The sequence below is a fragment of the Oenanthe melanoleuca genome, chromosome 5, assembly GCF_029582105.1.
Source record: "Oenanthe melanoleuca isolate GR-GAL-2019-014 chromosome 5, OMel1.0, whole genome shotgun sequence".
NCBI classification, from domain to species: Eukaryota; Metazoa; Chordata; class Aves; order Passeriformes; family Muscicapidae; genus Oenanthe; species Oenanthe melanoleuca.
The window spans coordinates 18,640,472-18,665,026 of record NC_079339.1 but is presented as its reverse complement, the minus strand read 5'-3'; the positions used below and the strand labels follow the sequence as shown (position 1 = coordinate 18,665,026).

Genomic DNA, 24,555 nt, shown 5'->3' with positions numbered 1-24,555 from the left:
TTTCACCAACATTCATTTTATCAGGTGGTATTCTAAGACCAAACCCTGAAGGCTTCTCTTAGTAAAAGCTCTCACTGAGTCTGAAGGAGCCACAGCCCAGCAACTTGGCAGTAGCAGGAGGTCATTTGCTCTGCTCTTCTTCTCTTCCATGACCACCTGACCACTCTGAGCAAACAGTGGTAATGAAGAGAGCAAGGAGCCATGGCCTGCCTGTGGAGCAAATCCAGCATTACAGAAAAACATATTTACAAATCCTTGAACCTTGAACACTGTATAGTGCACTCTATGCGAATTATTTTATTGCACTACAGGTGTGCTCTGAAAATAAATTACTCTGATCCTTATTTCCACATTCAACCCAATGAATCTTAACATCCATATAGAGAGTTTCTCCTTTCTTTGAACCAGAATCCTTCAAGAAGAGCTTATATTAAATGACATGAAAATTCCAAACACTGGAAGGGTGAATAAGTGGAACAGAGAAAGTGATTGAATCCTGTAGTTCAACCAGCGCGATTGTCCTGATACCAATTTGTTTAGTTGCTCATGGACTGTTCTGATACCAATTTGTATAGTTACTCATGGACACAACTCTGCAGTGAACTAAAGGGGCGTGGAAGGGGAGCCCATGAGAGAAAGGGATCCATGGGGGAAGGGGCCCCCAGCGCTCCCGCTGGTGAAGCCATGCACTCTGCGCAGAACACAATAACAACGTCTAGGGCAAAACAGACTGAAACTACTAAGCCATGACTCCACCTGTAAGCTATGCAAAGTCTAAGAGTGACTTCTAGCTGAGACAAGCTCAGTGCAGCTCCTCCTGGCGTGTCCAAAAGGGTGGATCTCTTTTGGCATATTTACCTATGGGATTCTTCCCCATTTTTCCCCTTTTACCATCATGGCTGAACTTCAAATGTAGATTTCACCTGGGCCTATTTTCTTTGAAGTGTGTTATGTACACAGTGAAGACACAATCCCTGCTTTTCAGGGCTTGGAGTTTATGGAACAAGTATCTACAGAGTATGTTAAATATTTTAGATCATTGCTGCATCTTGGATTACAGTCAAAGACTTACACCATAATCTAAAATAAATAATACCAAGTGATAATTGCAACTGAAGAGTAACAAAATCTGGATTTTTAATCCTTTTCTTGAAAAATCAAAAGACTACTAGGTGAGCAGTTTTCAGGATGCTCACAAAGGACATAGCACGTGGACTTGTTTTACACATACGGCTACTTCAGAAACATAAATGCCTTGTACTTGTAATGTGTATGATCAATTAGCTGCTTTACATTCCAACCAGCTATTTTACATCTCCAGTGGTGGTAAGGGCAGGCACAAATTGAATATATGAATGTTGAAAGCCTGTTTGCATGTTCCTGTGAGCATTGGGTTTTCTATTATGGGTTTTTTTTATTCCCTTTCATTTAATGTGCATTACTACCAGGGCTCCAGGGTCCTAGTCTGAGGCAGTATGTCTGTACATACAGCTATGGCTGACCCAAAGATTGCCCTGTGATCTTTATCTGTCTAATTTGCAAAGGTCTCAGGTTCATCCCTGGTGTCTGTACCAGACTCCCACATAAGATATCATCCTTGCCATGGCTCACTTTCAGATGTGACCTTTTCTGCAGTGTGTTAGCATCTCTTCTGGCCATGTAGATTCAGTTGTAGCCAGTACACACTTCCTTGTTTCCATACCTATAGTGCCTATAGAGCAGAGAGAAGCCTCAAAAACAACTCATCTGCAGGCTGATTACTCACAGGCATCTACTTCATAACAAAAAGCTCATATTTGGACCACTTTGCCTGTAAGGTACTATTCAGGTGATAGTCTATGCAGCTTGACCTGTTTGATGATAACCCCAAGACTCACCACTAAGAGAACTGAAAAACTCTTAGAAAGCTTTGAAGAAAATTCATATGAAGAAACACTCTGATCACACTCAGTATTTGTTGTAAAACATGCCGAGCATTTGATGCATTTAATTTTTAGTCCATCTCATGTGCCTTTGGGCCACAGTAACAAAACCTGTTTACTGAATCACATTGTGACTATGAAGTTCAAGGAATCATTTTTATAAGAAAAATTTCTAAATAATCTCCAAAATTTGTAGTATTCAGGATTCTGGTTTGGGTCTTTGGGGCTAATTTTATTTCCTACTACACCTCTCTGAAGTGCACATTTCTATGCTTACATATTTTTGGAGTACAGAGCTGTGGTTCATATGCATAAACCCACCTTTGCATGTGCAAAACTGGTGAGCTCTTGGTGAGCTTTCAGAGACTACACTGAAACCTTGATCATTTACTGTTGTGGGCTTTTGGAAAGGAAGACTTTGGTTTATTCTTTTGTTTTCTTTGAACCTTGTACATTAAATGTATACATGAAGGTAAACTGAAAGACCAGAAAAAGGAAGATGAATAGGAAAGGAGTGTTTAACATATACCTACATTACAGATAGGATCGTGATAAACAAAATCAAATAAAGCTTGATTGGAATATTTTATTACTAAAGATCTTATTTTCATGATGCACTACAAGGCAACTTTTGTAAGAGATATGTGGTGGTTGTTTAAACATGTTCATATGGATGCTTCAAAATCTTGCATATATATTTTAACTAAAGAGAACCTTGGGTAGAAAAGTTAGGATCTAGATCTGTATCTGAGCTATCCCTCTGCTCCAGGGTTTGGTTCTTATCTCTCTTTTAACGATGTAATTTAAAGACAAAACCATAGTTCAGTTTCCTTTTTGAGAGAGAACAAAGTTCACTTTATGAATGTAAGGAAAAAAAATTACTTGATGATATGCAAAGTTTTATAGGTTGTTTTTCTCTGACCCCTTTTTTTCCCAATAATCTTCATATGAACTGACTTCAATTTTCAAGGTACTCATTAGTAAAATGAAAATAAAAGGAAGAATTTTAAAAGAGGAGGTTTCTTGTTTGTTTGTTTTTCTAAATAAGAAGCAAACAGAAGGCAGATTGTGAACAGAGAGTCCTCGAGGCATAGATGTGTCTGTCAGTGTTAACTACCAAGGGTTTGTACTTCAGATTTTCTCCATCGTCATGTTACTTTAGCAGAGAAAACAGTGAAATGGAATCTGCCATTTCACAGTGGTTAACACTTAATCTGGTGTTTCAGATCCATGCTTTCCTGTAACATCACAGGCTAGATGTGCACCTTCTTGCCATGCCACTAGTTTTTGAATATGAAAAAAATAATATCATCATTTATTTTACTGTCAAAAACCTCATCCTCATTTTTTGCAGTTCTGCACACAGATTCATATAATATTAGTGAAATTGCTATCACAGAGCTGAGACAAAAGTGAGTCAAGAAAAAGTTTTCTTTCTTGTGATAGATGTTTGGATTATATTTGCAGTAATGTATTCTTAGAATTTTGTGGAACAAGTAGATGGATTCACTAAAAACTAGCCAAAAATAAGTGGGCTATTTTCTATATTTCAGACTTAACTTTGACTGGTATATAGCAATGCTTTCATTACTGTCTGCACCACCTCAGCAAGTTCATGATAATTTGGGTCAAACATTTTTTTTCCTGACTATTTAGAAGTCATTTGCCATAGATTCATCAGGCTAGCCTCAGGGATACAGAGTCTTGGAAATGCAATAATGGGAAAATCTGCCTTTGCTCTTTATTCTTCTTTCAGTACTTAATACCACACCTCATGGAACAGCTCCACACCTCCTTTCATGTCCTTCCTATCTCTCTGGTACATCCTTCCTCTAACCAGGAGCCAGCTCATCTCCCTAATCTCGTTTTGCTAAACACCTTTCTTTTGCTTACAATACACTAAATATACAAATGGCCAAAAAAGCACTCTAGATGGCCCTGTAACTTGACAAGCCACACGTCTATAATTACGCATGAACCTCATCAGCTAACAAAATATTACCATCATGTTCTAACACCTTCTCCTTTTCCCTTGGCTCTGATTCTCCAACCACTTCCCTCTAGCTTCCACGACAGCTTCTCTTTGCATTGCTTTAAAGACCAACAGCATATTGAGGGAAATGTTTTCCATACTGCTAATATAGCCTGTGTGACTGTTCAGTTGTTAGTGAATAATGACAATAATAACAGTAATAATTGTGTTTGTATTCATGTTTGGCTCTCATTAGATGCTGACTCGTTGCTGACATAACAGTCACTCAGATATATGCTGCAGCAGCAGCCAGTATTTCATGTGGAAGTTCACTTTAACCACTATCACCACCAACACTTCTCTTTTGTTATGGGACTAGTCTGGTTTTCAACAGTAACAACCACTAATTTGCCTACTTTAAAAAAAAAAAAAAAAAAAAGCAATTGTGTTTTTTTCTCTTTTCATTTTTGTAAACTCTGTTTCATATATTTTGTTTTAGCAAAGGGCATCTACTTGGAAACTGCAAGGTTTCTCTTTAGGGCTGGTTTCTGAGTGAGAAGCAACCAGAATAAGGAACTTGGGATGGAGACACAAAACAGCAAAGTGTCTTGGGGGATGTGCAAATTTTCCAGTTGGACTACTACTTTTTACATTAATTGATTCATTCAATCAGCAAACAGATTGTGCTTCTTCATTAAATATGTGAGGGCCACAGCACAAATTAACTAGGGCAGAGAAACTGGAAATTAAGCATAAAGAATTTTATGCTAAACTATGCAGCTTTCTGGGGATCCAACCTAGCTGATGGAAGTATTTATACCGTGTTACAACCTACTGCCTGACTAACCACAATATGATCACACTTTTTTGCTGATGGGATAGGAAAAGCATATTTCAAAGAGGAGATGTAGCAGAGGCAATGCAGAGTTCATGGTGGGAAGAGTCATTCTGCAGAACTGACAGGGAGGGTTTATTTGGCTATTGACTCCTCTATCACATTCCCTAGTACCAAGCTGGGACTTGCTGATCCCACCTATGGGATAGCTCCATCCAGGATGCCTGCTTGATTACCTCCCTAGATTACCAAGTATCCCAGGGTGAATCTCTGTCTGCAAAGGAAGTTGTCCCCATGTGGGTGGCTATCACTGGAACAGCCCAGTGGAGCCCACTGACCCTGTTTCAGAAAGCTGCTATCAGACATTACTTTTACTGCCACTCAGTCTTTCACATTTGTGTAGTCTTGGTAAACATTTACTTGGAGCCCAGCTGTATCCATGCGGTTTCTTCATATTGTATTTGTTGAGAAAAGAGTAAGAGATTGCAAAACCACTTCCCTGGCATCCCACCCCAGTGGCTGCACGAGGGCTGTGTGCTTTACCGCTGGTGTAGCAGCAGGCTTGCTTCACCCCTGCTCCCAGGAGCCTCCCAGGAGCCTCCCAGAGCCACATGGCACTGGGACAGCACTTTACATATATGCCACCACCTGTTTAGCTCACTGCCTTTATTAAAAGCCACCAGAAAATGGGGGAATGAGGTTTCCTTGCTCTGTAGCCACCTTCTACAGGTATGTTGAGAAGCTGTGGGAAATGATGTCTCCCCACTTCTGTAAAAGCCAAGAACACCTTCCCACCTTCCTTGTCTCCCTCCTGCCTGTGGTTAGAAGAGCAACGCTTCCGTGGCGTCGCTCCTTCTCACCTGGCACAGCAGGAGCTGCCCATCCTGTTCCCATTGATTTCCCCAGTGGTTGCGTTAAACAATACAATGGAGTATTTATGTGTCAGCGTTAGGAGCAGGTTATTAAGTAAAACCCACCGTAAATAGAGCCGTTAATTCAGTTGCTGGCATGGCTCTCTGTTATCTCCTCAATACCTCCCAGAGGGTATTAGCCTTACCCTTTCGTTTGAGTTGGCAGCAGAGTTATTTTTTTGCACCTGCTGCTCTACTCCGATAACAACACAGGTCAGCTTTGATTTGTTGGATTATAAACAAAAAAAGCAAAGCCAGGCATCTGCCTCAACAGCCGGGGCTGGTTTGACGGTAGAGCTTTTCCCATTGGGTTTTGTACAAATGTGCTCGCTCAATTCTTACATGAACTCTCTCCTGTTTCACAAATGGTCCTTTGCTACAGAATAACCTGGTGTCAGAAATGACCTCAATACTATTCTTTTCCATCACTGGAACCAGTCAAAGCAACACGCTGTTCTAAGACTAAAGTCAGAAGAAGTATCATGCAAAATACACAAAGGAAAAGCAGCTAAGATATAGTGGTTCAAAAATTACTAGGAAAAAGCAGCAAATTAAGTGTAAACAGTAAAGGAACTTCTTGAGAGATAAAGAAAACCTGAAAGACTGGGAGGGTTTGCTTTCCCATATGAACTCCCGCACACTCCATCTCTTAATTTACTATTTCACAGGGAAAAAAATAACACTGAGTCCGTGAGAAGTAGGTACTCAGCTGGGAACTGATCTACCTTTAAGTTCTGAAAATTAAGCCTGCAGGGCTCATCTACTTTAATAGCATCTATGGTGATAGAAGAACTGAAACACTGACAACCAGAGAAGGAAGAGCAGAGAAGGAAGAGTCCGCACACACAGCAAAGGCAGTAAATACCACGAAACATAGAAATGAAGGAAGGAACCAGCATTGCATCCACACTACAAATAGGAAAACTGAGACACTGAGCTGAAATTATTCACTTAAGTCACATAACAAAGTCAATGGAGAAGTCAGTCTAACTCATATCTTCCAGTTCAAGCTCCATTGCTATCCATTGCATCACGTCTCTGGGAAATCTTTCAACATGCAGATGAGTTAGGTTGAATGTGGTTTTTTTGAGGGCAGAGAGAAGGTATTAAACAAGAGAAAGAATTCTCAAGGAAAAAAAAAAAAGACCTGTTCAGACTGAAAACAAGATTCTTCTATGCATCACAGCTATTATGTGACTAGTAGAGATTTGAATGATAAGTTAGCCAAACAATTAAACCTACACTTGAAGTATTAAATCAAAAAAGCTGCCCTTGACCTATGAATGATCCTGAAAATGAGCTAGAAATTCCTAAGCAGGGCTGGCTGAAATTCAAAATTTCTGTTCTGTGGAGCTGTGGCTATTTCTGTGGGGGTTTTTCCTTCCTTTTTATTTGTTTATTTGTTTGGGGGTTTTTGGTTGGTTGGTTGGGTTTTGTTTGCTTGTGTGGTTTATGATTTTTTTTTGTTGGTTAGGTTTTGGTGTTTTGGTTTTTTTATTATTTTCTCTTTTAATCACAATGAAGGAAAGGAATTTTTGAAAGAAAGTTCCCCGGCAATAAGGGAATCAACTGACATGTAAAAACATATATTCAAGTTGTTCAAGGATCAAATGTGCAATGTGTTCTGTGGAATTGTTTGTGAAAGACAGAAATGTGAAGCATAAAGCTGAGGTACAAGGCAGTAAAATCACCCCAGAGCAGCTGCGCTGGGAGTAATAAACTTGCCTAACATGGCTGTTGTGCATATGGTGGCCAGGGAACCCTGTGCAGAGCCCAACCATGCTAATCCTGAAATGCAGGCAGCCTCAAAACCAAACTAGGATGTGAAGTTTGTGATCCCATTCATTCTTTTTCACTGAACATCTTTATTCCATCTCCCTGCTTATTTATTTTCCTTTTCTTTTTTAATTTTTTCTTTCCATTTTTCCCTTTCTCTTTAATTCTTTGCCTTTTAATTAGTCTGACTGACTGACCAGGACAAGAAATTTTTCTTCAATACATCATAATCCTGTCACCGGTAAAACAGACTAAAATATCATCTTCAAGTATTTATCACAAGAATGCCAGGTCTTACAGCAACTGCAGAAAATGTAGCTGCTCTCTGGGAGGGAGGCTGGAGGAGCCAGAAATAAAAAAAAAACCCTTTGCTTCCTCCAGTTCTTTTTGCTCCCCTGTACTGCTATGTATCTCAGTCATCAATGTAATTGGAAGAGATTTCCCCAACAAAATCAATTAAAATATTTCCAGACTCTTTCAAACAACTACTTTCCTCAAAAGCAGATTTTTCCCCATGGAATTATACCTATTTTAACAATGTTCTGAGAAAGGAGCATTATCAGAGATCTTTATAACAACTATTTGCAGGTACTGGGGAGGTTTTCTTTTCTTTTTATCTTTAATGATTAAATTTCATTAGATTTTTAAACATTGAAGATGTGTCATAGCATAGGGAAGGCTGATGCTTTGATCTGCTGCTTATAGTCCACAGTTTGAGGAAGGGCAGCCCTGGGCACCCCAGCTCTCAGGCCACGCACATGTTCCTGAAAAAATAATCCCCGCCACAGCACAAGGCAAAACCCACAGGCATGGAAATGGAAGGGAGTCTGTCTTCTGGCACTCACTACAAGACAATGCCAGTCACTCACACCTACTGACACAACTGACATGCCAAACACCTATAGCTGTGCATTTTAAAGGATTAAATCAAGGAGCTATGCAGATTAAAAAACAGAATTGGCTGAAATTGGGAAAAAATATTTGAATTCCTCTTTTAAAAGTTATGGGAAGAAAGCCTGTGAAGGAGATAAGGGATTTGCAAGTCTTATGAGGAGAATCTGAGGGAATTGGGGTGTTTTAGACTGGAGAAAAAAAGGCTCAGAGGAGACTTTATCCCTCTGCATAACTACGTGAAGGAGTCTGGGTGTCAGTCACTTTTCTCAGGTGACAAGTGAGAGAACGTGGTCTCCAGCCGTCAGGGGAGTTTCAGTTGAACATTAGGAAACATTTCTTCACTGGAAAGGTTAGCAAGCATTGGAACAGGCTGCCCAGGGAAGTGGCGGGGTCTCCACGCCTGCAGATATTTAAAATACATGTAGATATGGCACTTAGGGACTTGGTTTAGTGGTAGACTCAGCAGCGCTGAGTTAATGGTTGGACTCAATGATCTTAGAGATCTTCTCCAGCCTAAATGAATCTATAATTCCATGAACTTAGAGCAAGGTGTTTGTTGTGACTGCTGGAATCAGACAAAGAAATTTACGGGATTGGTTCTCGCCCAAAAATTTTTGATCATTTAAGATTTTAAAGAAGGAAAGGAAGTTTCTACTTGTTGTTACAAAGTATTACAGCTTTACCATTAAAAGTCTTAGGGAGGGTAAGGATATCTGCAAGTCACTAAATGTAGAAAAAACTGTATCTCTTTCATTTTGTACGTTCTAATTTTGATATGTCTATAAGGATATCTTACTCATCTAATCACCTATTAATTCAGTCTCCTAAAACTTTTTCATCTTCCTCTGTCAGGGCAGGTGCCTGGGAATATTAAGAGTCTTTTATGTGAGTACTGTTAGATCTCACTGTAAAAGAGATGAGAACAGCACCCTTGAGTGTGTCAGAATTTGACTCCCTGATAAAGCCCCTCCAATCTATGAGACAATTGCTTAGCCAAGCATACTTTGAAAGTGCATCATCAAGATGCAAGCTTTTAAACTATTGTGCAATAATAATTACATGTTGCAGTAAAAATCATTAAGAAAGTTTGGGGGTAATCACTATATCGTGGACTTAGTCTGATTCCTGACCGTAGCGCCTCGGCCAGTGTTACAGAGGTTCTTTAACCATATAACAACATAAATTAGTTAACTTCTCACTGCTAAATGAAAGAAAAGCTGGAAGAGTTTTAAAAAACAAAACCAATTCTTCTTGTGATGGCACTACTAATTTAGAATAGAATATATTTTTACACAGTTGCTTAATCCTTACAGGGGCTCAGGAGACTATTCTGACTACATCTGATTGTGAGCTGAGAAAATATCTCAGATGTTCATGTCTGTATCCCTCCTCCATAATAGGCAGGAACTTTTATTCCACATTTTTGTAGCTCCTTTAGGTAAAATTACTTTCTTTCCACCACCACAAAGGAATTCTCTTTTATTACCCCACCTCATCAGTCTATAACCAGTGATTACCCAGCTCCAGACGGCTGTTCCATCTACCGGTTCTCATACTCTTTCCTGTGAAGCACATTTCACAAGATCAGCAGAGGAATAGGTAATGATAACCATGTGCCATGTCAGCTTTTGGAAAGGCAGCCTTTGAGGGCTCTTCCTCAGAAGGAGACATGCAAAATGCCAAATGCTGGTTGATTGCTCCACTGGCTACATGACTCCATGTTTACTCATTCTCACCCGTCTGTAGACCAATGACCAACAAATGCCCCAAGTATTCTAGGCATTCAGTGAGGGATTTGGTGCAAACTGCAACCCCAATAGAGCTTGAAGGAGCTCTCATACTAAGACTCCTGATGACTTCTTCAAAAACCAAATTAATCCTTTTTTTTTTTTTTGTATACCAGCTGTGGGAACAAATCCTTCTTTGCTTAGCCTTTCGATCAGCAGCGTTACTCATGAGTTTCACTGTTACCAAGTTTACAAAGTACCCTTTCCTTGAAAACTTACTGAAATAATTCCTGGGATCATCAGAGACCATAATACATGTAAGCTGCAGTGTGCTGAGGCAGAGACAGTGAGGGAGAGGTGCAGCCATTTGTGATTAGAGATCTTGAAGTGCCCTTGGACACTGGCTGAGTGGCTGAAGCCAGAGCGCTCTGTTGAAGATGGTGTTGAACCTCACCAGAACTCACAAAGCGCTTATTATTAGGAAGAAAATTCCATGAGCTTATGGCTGAAATTCTGTAGTAGTGAAGCTGTGAGATGGGACAGAGACTTTACTTCATTAAACATCACAAACTATGCCAGCTACAAATATAGTCTTTTTGTTCATTTCCTTGTGGACAGCAAAGCCTTTACATTTCGTCCTACCACATCCTAATATTGTGTGTCATTAATAATGACAAATGACAACTAAGTTTGTGGCCGTTTTCTTTTTATGTGCTGCTTGTTGCAGGAATGCCTATATCTCAGCAAGAATACCTACTTTACAACTGTAGGAAGGCTGATGAGAAAGAAAGCCCTGTAAGACCACATAAAATCCTACAAAGGGTGGGCATATTGCCCTCAGATTGAGAAGGGGTCATTCATCTCTATCTGTATCTTGATCTTAGCACACTAACGAATTTTTAAGCCAGACAGGTCTGTCCTGGAGCACCCACTTTCCAACCTGTCTCTCTGTACAGTAGGTCATTGCCCCAGTTCACAGAGATGGTATTCATAGTATTGCAGAAAGAGGTCAGACAATTTTGTGAGGATTGAATCAGACCAAGTTAACAGCAACAGAAAGCATGTGACTGTAGATTCCACAGAACAGAGCCAGGCTGCATTACAGTTAGTGAGAAGTTTTCCTGGTTTGGTTTTGTCACTTAGTTAAATGTATTTATAACAAAGCATGGAAGGGGTGAACAAGGAAGGAAAGCTAAGCGCTGATTCTGGAAAGGTGTCATGGCTCGTGGGCAGTTCTCTGAGTTTGCTGAGTCAATAAAATCATTAATCCTTTTCTGTGAGAATTGTACATAAATACCCACTTCTTCAGCAGGTGTAGAATTCCATCCTCACAGGGGAGCTTGGTGCAAATTGCTGTGGGACACGCAACAGACTAACATGTCACTCCTGTCCAAACACAGACGCACCTACAGAAATCCTTCTTTTTCCTCTCTAATCTCACTCCATCTGTGTTTCTGGATGATTTTTTTTTTTTAGTTTGATCTTTCTCCACTGCATATTGCTACCTTACACTACCCACACAGAACAAGGTCAGACGGTAACAAGAAAATTCACTGGAAATGAGAAAAAGTTAAGGAAGTTGAGTGGGAGCCAAATGATTTAATTTTTCACTGTTCTATTGTCTGTTTCCACCACTGCTGAAAACCCACAACACCAAGAATATCTGAAGTAATAAGAAATTACTATGGCCATACCACAGCATATTCTCTCAGGTGACAAGAAGGTAATAGTATCTGTGTTAAACAGACCACATTCTACTACCTGATCTCACCACGACTGGGGTAAATATATGGTTGTCACTCTCTAGGCTGCTGTGAATTGTGACCTAACTTGTGCTGGGGAGAGCAAAGTGATATTCTGATCTGATATGAGAGCCTTTATTATCAGAAAATATGTGTTTTTACCATTGATACAGGCTTTACAGGTGACACTTGGAGTAGAAAAAAATAGAAATGCTAAATGCAAGGGAACATCGACTCTACTAATGATAACCTCGTCTCTGCATTCAGGACCAGTGCTCAAGGGGGAGAAGGGTGTCTGGAGGATGGCGGCTCTAAGAAAGCCTTAGGCACACTTCATAAACCCCTGAACTGGAATTCCCAGTATATTGACTCATAATATCTCTGTTTGGCTCTCTACAGACTCTGATCCATCCTGACATCCAAATTTCACAGCTAATGTTGAAAAATTAGAGGAGAGCACTGAAGTGATTAAAGGATGGAAAAGCTTACAGTGAAACAGGTTGAGATTCTTCACCGTACTGTAAGTTTCTCCATGAAAAGGAACAGGCTTTGGGGCTCAGACTACCACAATTATCAGAGATGAGGCTAAGAAATGACTTGTCCCTAGCTAACTACACAAGGAACAGAAATTTCCTACCCAGGGGAACTTCTCAATAACCATCAAAAGACAACAAAATCAAGTGACTGAATGTTAAAGCATGGCCATGTCAGACTGAAAATGAGATAAAATATTTTTAGAAGAATGATATTTAAGTGCTGGGGCATCTAAAAACATTCTGGGGAATTTCCCATCACTGGACTTCTGGACTTTTTTTTACAAGATTGGAAGTTTTCTAAAAGATAAGTTCTACTTGAAGTCACCTAATCATCTCTGAAAAATTCTGACAAGTCTTATGTTGTTATTGCAACAATCACTTGGTTTTGAAAATTGTACGGGACAGGAATTAAACTGTCATTGTGATATTTGTAAGTGAAACACCCTAATCCTGCTGTTTTTCTACTTTTAATTGCAGCTATTTTCTTTAGTTTCTGCCTTTGCCTTGAATATAAAACTGCTATATTTTCCAGCTCTGGTATTTTCTACAGTGCAAAATAGTGTCAGACTACTGGCTTAAACTACACCCTGCAAATTTCCTATCAAAGCAAAACTTAAAGGCACACTTTCAATTTCACTGAAGTTTCCACAAATTGCAGAAAATACTGGTGCATGTTAGATCTGTTTAACACAGCATCAAGGAGACAAGTATAAATAAAATTAAATGAAACTTCTACCTCAAGGTGCATTTCTGTCGTTATGAGCTTGTTTAATTCTAATTATTTGGTTCTAAAAAATGGCAAATATAGGAAAAGGATACTTGGATGTACTTGAGAAGCAAACACAACATATACCTTTAGATGAAGTAATCAAAAAGCACATTACTGATATAACTGAATAACTCTATAACAATATACACAGAAGTATGTGCCTAAAATGTCTCACAGAGTGAAATGCAAACATTTGTCACTAAGTCCATTACACATATTTTACAAAATCAACACAGATTTGGAGCAACCTTTACTTTACATTCTCTTCTACAACTACTTAAACAGCTGTGTCTATACCTTAAGGGGCCAGTTCTGGTTCTATTAAACTAAAATTACCTTTGGAACAGAAACAAATTAAACAAGTAAAGACACTGTGGGCCTCACACTATATTTATCTACCAGTGCCTGAGCTGGGTTCTGTGCAGTGTTTTTGCTTAGACAAAACTACGATCAGCAGAACCTCCTTCACCCCACAATTGCCAAGAAATTGTCTTGAGACTGAAACCAAGCCAAATTATAAATGTACTTTAGGGTTTTTTGTTACAAACACCATGCCCATCAACATCCTCATCACTAAATTGAACTGAAACATAGTCAAACACAGTCATTGTGGAGTGTATCCCAGTTCTGTGACACAAACACTCTCAATAGCATGGAGAAAGTCCACTTTTTCACCCCTTGTCTTACTGAACAGATGACAACTGATGACAACTCTGTTGACAAAAGTAGCAGATTTAGGACTCGGAATATTATTAGATACATCATAATAGAAAATATTCTCGGGATCTGGCCCCACTCAAACACAAACACAACAGAAATACTTTGATAGAACATACAAGTTCAAACCAGGAAAGTAGAAATCTTTATTGCAGTATTAAAAAGCCTTTTGATTAAATGGGCTTAGCTGCTCTTCCAAAGTGGGAAGGGACAGGCTTGGTATGGTGGCCAGGAGTCCAGCAGACAATTTTTTTCTTTTTTTAAAATTATTTTCACTGGTGTTATTTTAAAGGAAGTTCATTTAAGAAAAAAAATAAATACCCCAAACACCTTACCTCATTTAGCTGCAGGTTCTGGAGTGGAAATCCTGAACTGAGGCAATGGGAAAACTGTCTACAGAACAGTAGGTTGGGTAAGCACAGGTACTAGGTTATGTCAACTAAAGACTCCCAGGAGTGAAGATAAATGGATGTGATACTAATTTTAAAACATTTTGCTGAACACTCAAGCAGCCAATAGGGGAATTCCTTAGGTCACTTCCTGTTCATTTGATTGGATCTGCAACGACAACAACCAAGATGAGGTTGAGAGCGTTTGCATAAGGCCAGCTCAGTCCTCGGCATTCAAAGAGAACAGGTCTAACCGGGTTACACGCGTGGCTCCAGAACAAAAGAAAAACCTGGTAATGGATGAGGGATTGATTTCTTTGTAGTTGTTTTTTTAAGACCATCCCTTCATTTTTATTTTATCTTTTTAAATTGAGGCTATTTCAGGTAGATAGGGAGATCATCATTAGGATGGGGATAAGTGAAAAGCAGGAATGTCCTAAATTAAAATTATCTGGAAATAACATTAGGAGATGCATGGTGTGGAATAACCCTGTGCTGGCAGGGAGGTGGACTGGGTGAGCCCATGTGATGGGCTCAATCCTTTGTTTTATATATTGAGAATCCTGAAAAATGCATGAAAGGGGGATTTATTGGTCTTTCAGCTTCTCTGGGTACTTGAGAGTAGTAGGAAACAAAATGAGGAAAAAAGTCATCAGTGTGGGGTATATGAGGTTGAGTATGAAAGTTCAGCTATATGCAGGTTAGCAGGGCATAGAATCAGTAGATGTGCTCAGTCCAAAGTTTTCCTTGACTGAGTGTGAGTTACTTCTCCTGCCTACAGCCATGAACCTGAGCAGGAAACCAAGTACCCAAATGAAAATAGAAAGCCTCATCTGTTTCTCACAATTTCAATAGTCAAAAGAGGCACCAACATGGAAACAGTTAAAAATGCACTAAAATGTGAGAAGGTTCTGAGGTTTCATTAATTTGTATGCATGAAACAAGAGATGCTAAATATTATTATTCAGTGACTGTTCAGTGGTCTGTGTGAAGTGAATTTTCTAGTCTTTGCTCATTTTTGGTCCCAAATCTCATCATAAATCTTCCCCTGACAGATGCTGACAAGAGTTCTCAGTGCTAGATTTAGCAAGCACAGGGAATGAATTGTCCTTCAACATCCAGAGATACTATTAATTATTAATCAAGGCTCATTGTCAATGTAGGGAAAATATTTCACAAATCTTATTTATGCTGAACCTGATCTCAAGATAAATAATGGATCTCAGACTCAAGGAATGTCACCTTTGTCCCTATCATCCACACTAACATCAATTAAAAACTAAGTTCCTTCTGTTTGCATAGGTAAGGTGCACCTGTGTACAAGTCTTGCTTGGGAAGATTCAATTATTTGTCACCCAGGTTAAGTCAAGTTCCATGGCTTCCACTGATTCACACCTACCAAAGAAAGTTGTCCTTGAGGAAGAAGAAAGACTGTAAATACCCACCTTGGAGAGCTTCATTGTTTTGCAGTTACAACACCAAGGGTTGAGGTTGTTGTCCCTTCAGACAGCTAGGCAGCTAGTTTGATAGGCCTAGCCCTTACAAAATTTCTCTAAGCATTCATGTCACTGAGTCCAAGTATTTGAATACCAGGTGAGTGTTTATAGCTTTCATCATCAAAATAATGCCCTAGCATAATATCAGCATGAATGATCAGTCCAGAGCAGGAAAAGCTAAGAAGCAAAGAACTAGCAAGCAGTAAAGAGCACTTTTCTTCCCAGAAATGATGCCTTTAGCAAGAAACCCAAGTCTTACATTGTGCCACTGAGCAAAACATGAGAGATTAAAGAATTACACTGAAATACATCTCATCTATATGCAGCAGAAGCACCACAGGAGGATGTGACCACTGGATTTCAATATAGACAGGAAAAGCAGAATTTGCCTATTGCTAGAAAGGACATCAGCAGAAGCAGAAGAAAAATGTTTCCAATGTGGTGCTGAGACTGGAATGTCACTTTCTGTTTGTGTGACTGTGGGCCTTTTCTGTTTCAGCTCCTAAGGGCAGAGACAGCTTTGGTTGCTAAGATTCAGAATACTTCCAGACAGACAAAAAAGCACATTGTACCAACAGGTCTGGACAGGGTGAAGCTAGCTTGGTCGGCACACCAGCATGCATTATTTATTACTGTGCTATTTTCAAAGGCAGGGTGCCACACAGGGTGGTGGCTCCCTAAATTTACTGCCCTACCTGGCCAACTATGCTGCCCCCATGCTCCCAAGTATGCTTATTGACACTTACATGTGGTTCAGCACAGAGAGGATTACGGGTGGCTTTTGGAGACAGTCAGGCCTTTCCCTCTGCTTATCCTTCTTTAGCACTGCAGCCACAAAATTAACATGAATTTGGTCCCCACACAGTTCTAGGTGGCAGAGAAAACATTAAAAGCTTTATAACTAGGAACTTGGAGGTCAAAATCACAGTATGGCAGAAGTGCCCATGCAGATTCCCAGAATTAATTTAATTATAGCCATCAAGGAAATTACCTAAATCTGTCTAGATTCTTAAATTGGCGTCTCTTACTGTAATGTCTGACACCTGATGGAAACAGAGAACAAATGTATGGTAATTTATATTTTTTCATTAATATTAATCTCTGCTTCATTTGTTAAATTCCAGTGGAATATCAAAAGGTGAGTATAAAGCTGATATGTAGGTTAGACATGCCAAGCAATTTGAGAATACAGAGTATGAGATTCCTGCATTCATTCTGCTGCAACAAAATCAGAAGTGATTCATATACTTTCATGGAAAATAATATGCTTTCTGTAAAAACATCACTAGAAAAGCCAGAAGAAATAGGACAGATACTATTTCCAAGCTGTGTTTTATGTTACAGGCAAATGCCACCTGTTACTAGGGTTGCCCATTACTTAGGCTTGCAAGACCTTGTAATTTTTTCTTCACAGTTTGCTAAATTTTAGCCTTTAGCTCCTTGGCTAAATTGAAATTCTCCATCATGAGCATTTGCTTTGCAACAAAATTTTGAGTAAATGTTATCCATACTAGTATATGTTGTTGTGACAAATTCAAAAAGACTAAGCAAAGTGCTGTACTTTGTATTTATAGTAAGAAATATTAGTGCTTTTCTTGGGAAAGCTCAGGAACATTTATGTTTGAAGCACAGATTGATTACAACAGGCTGTCAAGAGTGTACTATTTACCATTCCAAATAAAATCCTACCAAAGTTATCTGGTTTAAATCTTATCAACAGACCACATAATCAAAAAAGGGAAGGCTTGGAAGGGGTCACAGTGGGTCTTCTGGTTCAACCTTCAGGGCCATCCCAGAGCACATGGCACAGGATTGTGTCCGGATAGATCCTGAATATCTCCAGTAAGGGAGAGTCCACACTCTGGGCAATCTGTTCCAGGGCTTGTTCACGTGCACAGTAAAGTGGTTCTTCCTCATATTCAGGTGGAGCTGCTGTGCATCAGTTTCTGCCCATTGTCTCTTGTCCTCTTGCTTGGCACCACTGAGAAAGGCCTGGCTCCATCCTCTGACACCCTGCTGTCTCACACTTACAGACATTGATAAGGTCTCCCTGATTTGTCTCATATTGAGGCTGAACAGGCAGACTGTCTCAGCCTTTCCTGATAAATGAGATGCTCCAGTTCCTTAGTAATCGCTGTAGCCCTCTGCTGGACCTGCTCCAGGAGCTCCAAGTCTCTCTTGTCCTGAGGAGCCCAGAACTGGGCACAGAACTCCAGATGTGCCTCCCCAGGGCTGAGCAGAGGGGCAGGATCACCTCCTGTGACCTGCTGGCAATGCTGTTCCTAATGCCCCCCAGGATCCCATTGGATCCTTGGCCACTGCTGGTCATGGACAGCTTGTTTGCCACCAGCACCCCCAGGTCCTTCTCCACAGAGCTGCTTTCCAGGAGCTCAGCCCCAGCCTGTGCTGGAGCAGGGGGTTATTCCTCCCCAGGAGCAGGACCCTGCACCTGCCTGTGTTGAATTTCAGAAGGTCCCTCTCTGCCCATCTCTCCAGCCTGCTGAGGCCCTTCTGAAGGGCTGCACAGCCCTCTGGGGTGTGGGCCATTCCTCCCAGCTTTGTGTCTGCAGGGAGCTTGCTGAGGAGGCCTCTGCCCCTTCCTCTGTGTCACTGATGAATTCAGTAAACAAGGCTGGGCCCAGTACTGAACCCTGGGGGACAGCAGCAGTGACAGGGCTCCAATCAGACCCTGTGCTGCTGATCACGACGCTCTGGGATCTGACACTTGGCCAGTTCTCATCACACCTCACTGTCCATTAATCCAGTCACACTTCCTGAGTTTGCCTACAAGGATGTTGTGAAGGACAGTGTTGAAAGCCTTGCTGAAGTCCAGGGAGACAACATCCACTGCTCTACCCTGAAAGAGTAATCCACATGATGGATTCACAAGGCAGAGCCTTGTTCCCTCAGCTTTCTTTTGCAGCAAGGGTTCTCCACTTCCTGGCTTCACAAGGCTTTCCTAGCAGATAAAAAAAGGCTATTCCTGTACATCCACCAACTTGAAAAAGCAAACTTTCCAAAGAGTCCTCCATTTGGTCCAGCAGCTCCTCTCAGTACAACTGGCAGAGGTCTGTAGTGGGGAGCTAAAATCTTCATTCATGGGATTAACCCACAGGCTATTCAATGCTGAAAAGCCATCTTTGCATGGCACTTATTCAAAACCTAGAAACTGCACAGAGGGAGCAGAGCTAAGAGAACATTATTAACATTGTGACAGGTTGGGAGGTGCAGTACTTGGGGCACAGACTAGAGGGGTACTCATTCCAAGGGAAGCTACCCAATACTATGCATATAGGGAGTGGCCCTGAGCTCTATTTGCTGCACATGAATCAAACTTGTGCTGAAAACTTCTGTTCATTTCCTCATGAGTTTTCTTATGCTGTTCATCCTCATGGTATTTTAGGTATTATAGCTAAACATGTACTTATAATGTAAATAAACATTTAATATATGTAGATTAGTGTATTACATTGTACTAATGCATTAGCACTAACATTACAGTATTAGCACAAAACATTTACTGATCTTTATGAATTCCTAGTGGGGTAAGAAAGTAATAATTTATTGTCTCTATTTTAATGGACAATCCTTAAAAGATCAAGACAAAGGTGTTTATTAATTCAAGGTATCTATTCTGAGCTGCCTGAACACCATATATTTAAAACACTTAGTATTATATAGTTATGTAAAGTACTGAAAGCACAGCTACTTTCATTCTCATTTCAAATCTTAGTACTTAGCAGTTCTGTAAATCAGACTCCTTTTCACCCAGAAAAGAAGAAAAAAATGAAATTTTAAAAAAAATATTAGCAGATATTGGCCTGAGTCTAGAAAACAGCCTAAGCATTTTGTCTGCATTTTTCCAGATGTAATCAATCTCAAGAAAAATCCATTACAGTTCTGCCAATCATTGTCTAGATAAATGATAAGTAAAGAAAGTAATGATAAGGATGTTGGCAATGGTCACAGCAGAATATGAGCTTTGCAGACAATTCTGTGAAGATTCAAATTTTAAACCAATACAGCTACATATTTTAGTATTTCTACAGGTTCTTCACATACATAATAGTCAGCAAACAGACCCCAACTTTCTGTTAGTTGATCTGATAAACTGAAAATCATTTAGTAACAAAGTTCCTTGGTTCTGTATGTTCTCCTCAGGAGAAGGATGTATCCTGAAAATCCAGATATGCCTCCAAAGGGGTACTGGATAACCTGATGAACAAAAGGATAAAAGCAAACACCCTCAAATTCCTTTCCTAGAAATCCATCTGCCAGCCAGAAAATACCATTTAAGCACCACTTCTATTCCTGGAGAGGATCCTCGGCATCTTGACCCTTTGGCCTCCTTGCCACAACAGATCAAGAGTTTAATTTTTTTTTGTTTGTAACATTGCAGTGTTTTTTCTCATCATGCCAGTCTAAAGATGCAGAAAAGGCAAAATCAAGTCTGCATCTGTTAATTGAAGACTTGCAGGAAAAAAAGTTACTTAAGAAACTTTGCAAGGAACACTGCAAAACAGTCCATTCTCTGAGAGAGAGATTCATAAGAAAAAAAATAGACATCTAAACTGAGAAATAGAATGGGGATAGGGAAGAAAGAAAAAAAACAATATAAATAACATATTAAGTTTTCCATGGAAAAGATAAGGGTAATAAATGGCCAGAATGAACTGTCAGGGCAAACACAAATGACTTATACAAATACTGAACGAAAGAAATGCAAATCCTAGAGATAAAATAGGCTTATAATTGATTATTTATTTGTTTTAATCTACTCAGTGTGTAGGTCAAAGCAACTCAATGCACCATTGTTGCACAAACCATTGGGAAAAAACTGGTATGAGAAACAGGGAGACAAAGATTAATATTAATAAATAATACCTGTGACAAATAAAAAAATATGTAGCAATGAGGAGGCCATTAAATGCAGGGGAGCATCAGTTATGTTTTGCTTCTGGTTTGAAGGAAAAATGTTAAAAATTTGTAAGAAGTCAACACTATCAATTGGTAAGAAACTATTTATAAGACTATCTTTTGCCTATATGAGTTGACACAGTCCCCTGGATTTCTGAGATTTTGACAATGTGTATCTAATAGTATTTTTATATAGCTGCCTTTTCAAACTCCAAAAGATTTAATTTGTTATGAGGCAATACTGACTGTGCAATGATGTCTCAGAGGAAAACTTCATAACTATGCAATAGAGGGTGTTAAACAACAAGCAGGGCAAAATGACCTAATGGGTCTTTTCTATCTGTTGTGGTTTGAAACTCTTAGCAAACACTTTGAAGCTGCCAGAAACAAAGCAAAATTATGAGAACATAAAGAAGGCAAACACAAAGTAATGCACAAAGACTGAAAAAGAAAGGAGCACAGATATCACGAGATAAACTTTTAGTAGGCCTCAAATGCTTCTGCTGTTACATTAATAAACCAGGTCATGATTAAACACAAGGAATCAGGAGAGACATAACCATTCCTGGGTATTGCACCTCTCACTCCCAAAATTTGGTGAATATAGAAATTGTAGGTTAGTGCTAGGACCACAAAGATAGGAACTGGAGTACAGCTATAGGACTTAGAAAAGGACTTGTGTCATGTGGATACCTTGACAGTACAGTTGTAGTACAACTGTAAGGAAAGTAGGATTAAGCACTGTAAGCAGTGACTGTATTTCACTAGATACAAAATATATCAAACATTTTAAGAAATCTGCAAGTGGGTGCATGACTCCCAGACACAGAGTACTGATTCTTATGATGCAGTACATCATTACCAAATTAAACTTTTCCTGATTTAAGAGTGTTGGATTCCCTAAGAGCCCTATGGAGTCATTTAAAATCTAAATGGTTTGAACATTCCCAAACTTAAAAACTGTTAAGAGAAGAGAATTTGGGTTGAGCTAATCTCTAGATTAGCTAATTGGGTTGTAGGTCTCTAACCTCTAGAAGAGACCTACAAGGAGCGTGCATAATTTCAGTTATGTGCTGGGAAAGCAGAAAATTTAAAAATAAGGTCAACAAGATGCTACAAGAACACATTAGGAGTCAATAAAATCTGATTGAAAAGGAATGGCAGGGCCAGTTACATGAAAAAATGGGAACTGTTCACACTGTAATCAGCTACTTGCAAGGCAGTCACCCTTGTCATCCATACAGCATGGGAAAATGAAACAAAAATGAGGAGTCAAGGACAACCCTGGACACAATTACCCATGTCCAGATTTAGATCAAAAGCAGTTTAAGGTCAGGATGGCACAACACATGTCCTAACTGAGAATACAGAGACAGACAAATTGAGGTGCAGAGCAACTGACTGAGAGATTACAAATTTGATCAGTTATGAGGGACCTATGCTACATCCCTGGATTGCTCAAATAGGAATATGCTCAGCAAATTCCCACAACAGCATGAATAAATGGGTGCCCAAGATCTTCAGTGTGAGTTTCTCACTCTTTGTGACATTGAAGAGCAGGATTCTGGATGAGTGCATTTTCGTGCATGTGAGTGAGCTTTGCATGACTGAACGACTGCGGGGGGGATAAACTGAAAACTTTCTTATGCACATTTCTGTCTTGGTGTATAAATGTCAGCTGAGTGAATTTAAAAGAGTACATTCATGCATTTGGGAAAGGATATTAAAGAAGACTCCAAGATTTCAGCATTTAGTCAGGCAGTGGATATATCTGCCATTAGGTGAAGTTGGAATAACTTCACAGAAATGAATGAAGGGGAGTCTAAGAACTATATAGGTACAAAGGACAATAAAAACCCAACCCTTCATGGTTCAAGTTAGCCTTAGGAGTCATACCAGAAGAGATCTTTTGAGGGCATCTCAAAGCAAGCAGCTACCTGCAAGATAGAGATGTGAACAATTCATCGGCGAACTTCCAATCTTTGTGATTATGAGAGGATTTCCTTTGCCAACATCTGAGCAGGGGAGTGAGGGTTAACCCTTGAACACAGCTATAGCAGGCAAGTCTTTCGAAACCAGTTTATCCCAGTTCCAGTAACTACACAATGTTCAGTGCCTGTGAGATGCAAATATCAAGTTTATGATTAACTGTGTTAAAATTCCATGGAACTGCAAGTACTTTTATTTGTTTGTATAATGAAATTGAAACAATGCACCCTTTCCTTACTATGCTTTCACTTTAATAACATTTAAAAGAAAATCTTTTACTGGATGCATGTGCCATATCTTGGTATGTCCAAAGAGTTTTCTTCACATCCTTTAGGTGGAAGGGGAGTAAGCACACTATCTGCCAGTGTGCATGTCTGATGCATGCGTGACCAGGGGAAATATCGTTCTGAGGAAGATGAGGGATAGAATAAGCAAATATTTAACACTGACCTCATTGGAAATCAGCTGGTTCCTACTACAAAACTTGTGCTGTGGAGAGGGACTTTTTCTTAGCAGGAAAGAGAGGAGTTCAGAGGCCTGGGTTATTCCTCTGGGTTCTGTCAGTCTTTCAGCAATTGGCCTCTCCAGGTCTCTCAGTCATGATGCTAAGGCGACTGCCCTTTTTGAAATGATGTAACACTGTAAAGATAAATACATTCCTCATAAGGCATTCCAAGTTTCATTGGTTATATCTAGAGATGAAAACTCTGCAGAGTTTATTAGTGATACCATAAAGGGAGATCTTGGATATATCGGGCTATGCACCAGGCTATTGTGCTAGCACTTATCATGCTAATTAAACTTGAGAGGCACAGAAGTTCAGCCTTTATCCTTGGGGTTCTGCTGCATTAGTATTTGAGGTGGGCTGTTCATGTCTGATTCTCCTAATATTTTCCAGATGCCTTTCACTTGGCAAAGATTTCACCTTTCTTATCCTTAAATCTGGCATGTTGCTCCCAGATTAAAGCACATGTACATCACTTCTTCCAGGACAAGGGGCCAGTGTAATTCAGTTCTGTGTAATTCAGTTCTCTCAGTTTGCTCTGAGGAGCTTCATCTGCCTCTTACAAACCAGACTATTCAATCTGGAAGGTGACCATGTGAACAGTATCACAGGCAGTGCAGTGAGGCACTCTGAATGAAGCTGGCACCTCATCACCTCTGTATAGGGTTACTATGCAACATTGCATTAGTCAGAATTAATGACTTGATTTATTTAGAAAGAAAAACCTTCTCCCAGTTTTCTCCCATGCCCTTTCTGAAATGGCTTTTAGCAGCTGGCATTCTGCATCTGTGGGAGGAAAGAATGAGAAGAATTGTAGTGACTTTAGTAGGATTTATTCTGTGGCTTGCAAACTGGGCTCAGTGACCCACAGCAAAACAGCCCTGAATTTCAAAGGAGTGAGTCGCTCCTTGAACCGCTCCCTAAGACAGTGAAAGCCTTGGAGCTGGAGTTGTAACCTCCAGGAAACTCCATCACTGGTCTCATGCCCTGCAGAGATCCTTCTACTTCCATGCAGCCATATTAAAGGCAGAAAAGCCTCTTGCAATCACCCCAGGATTGCCAGGTGGGAATCAGTCCCCCACTGATTAAGGACACAGGTGACTTTACCATGCACCCCCACACACATACACACATTGCAGAAATGCCTCTTCAGAGCATACCTGAGGGAAACACCAAATCTGCAGGAAAAAATAGACACAGACTTTCAGTCAATTTCTGTGCTAGGAGATCGTACCATTGCTACTAAAATTGATTGGATATTCTGTTCTTTCTGCCAAGTATATAATTTAGTTAGTGATCTTGATGGGGGACAGGCACAAGATCTGTAGATCTGAGCATTCTTGCATATGGACAGAAAGAGCACAAAAAGCATGTTCTTGGATCACAGCACAGGAAACACGGGAAAATATGTTAGTATCCCCAAAATTTACAAAAGAAGAAATGGAGTGGAGACTAAAA

General features: G+C 39.9%; 1 protein-coding gene across 1 annotated transcript in view; it reads right to left on the bottom strand.

The window, feature by feature from the left end:
* Positions 1–14,266, bottom strand: part of EHF (ETS homologous factor) — a 33,890-nt gene extending 19,624 nt beyond the window's left edge. Inside the window, exon 1 of the mRNA XM_056493300.1 lies at positions 14,137–14,266. The gene's annotated coding sequence lies outside the window, so the exon portion shown is untranslated. The remainder of the gene's footprint in view (positions 1–14,136) is intronic.
* Positions 14,267–24,555: the final 10,289 nt, after the last annotated feature.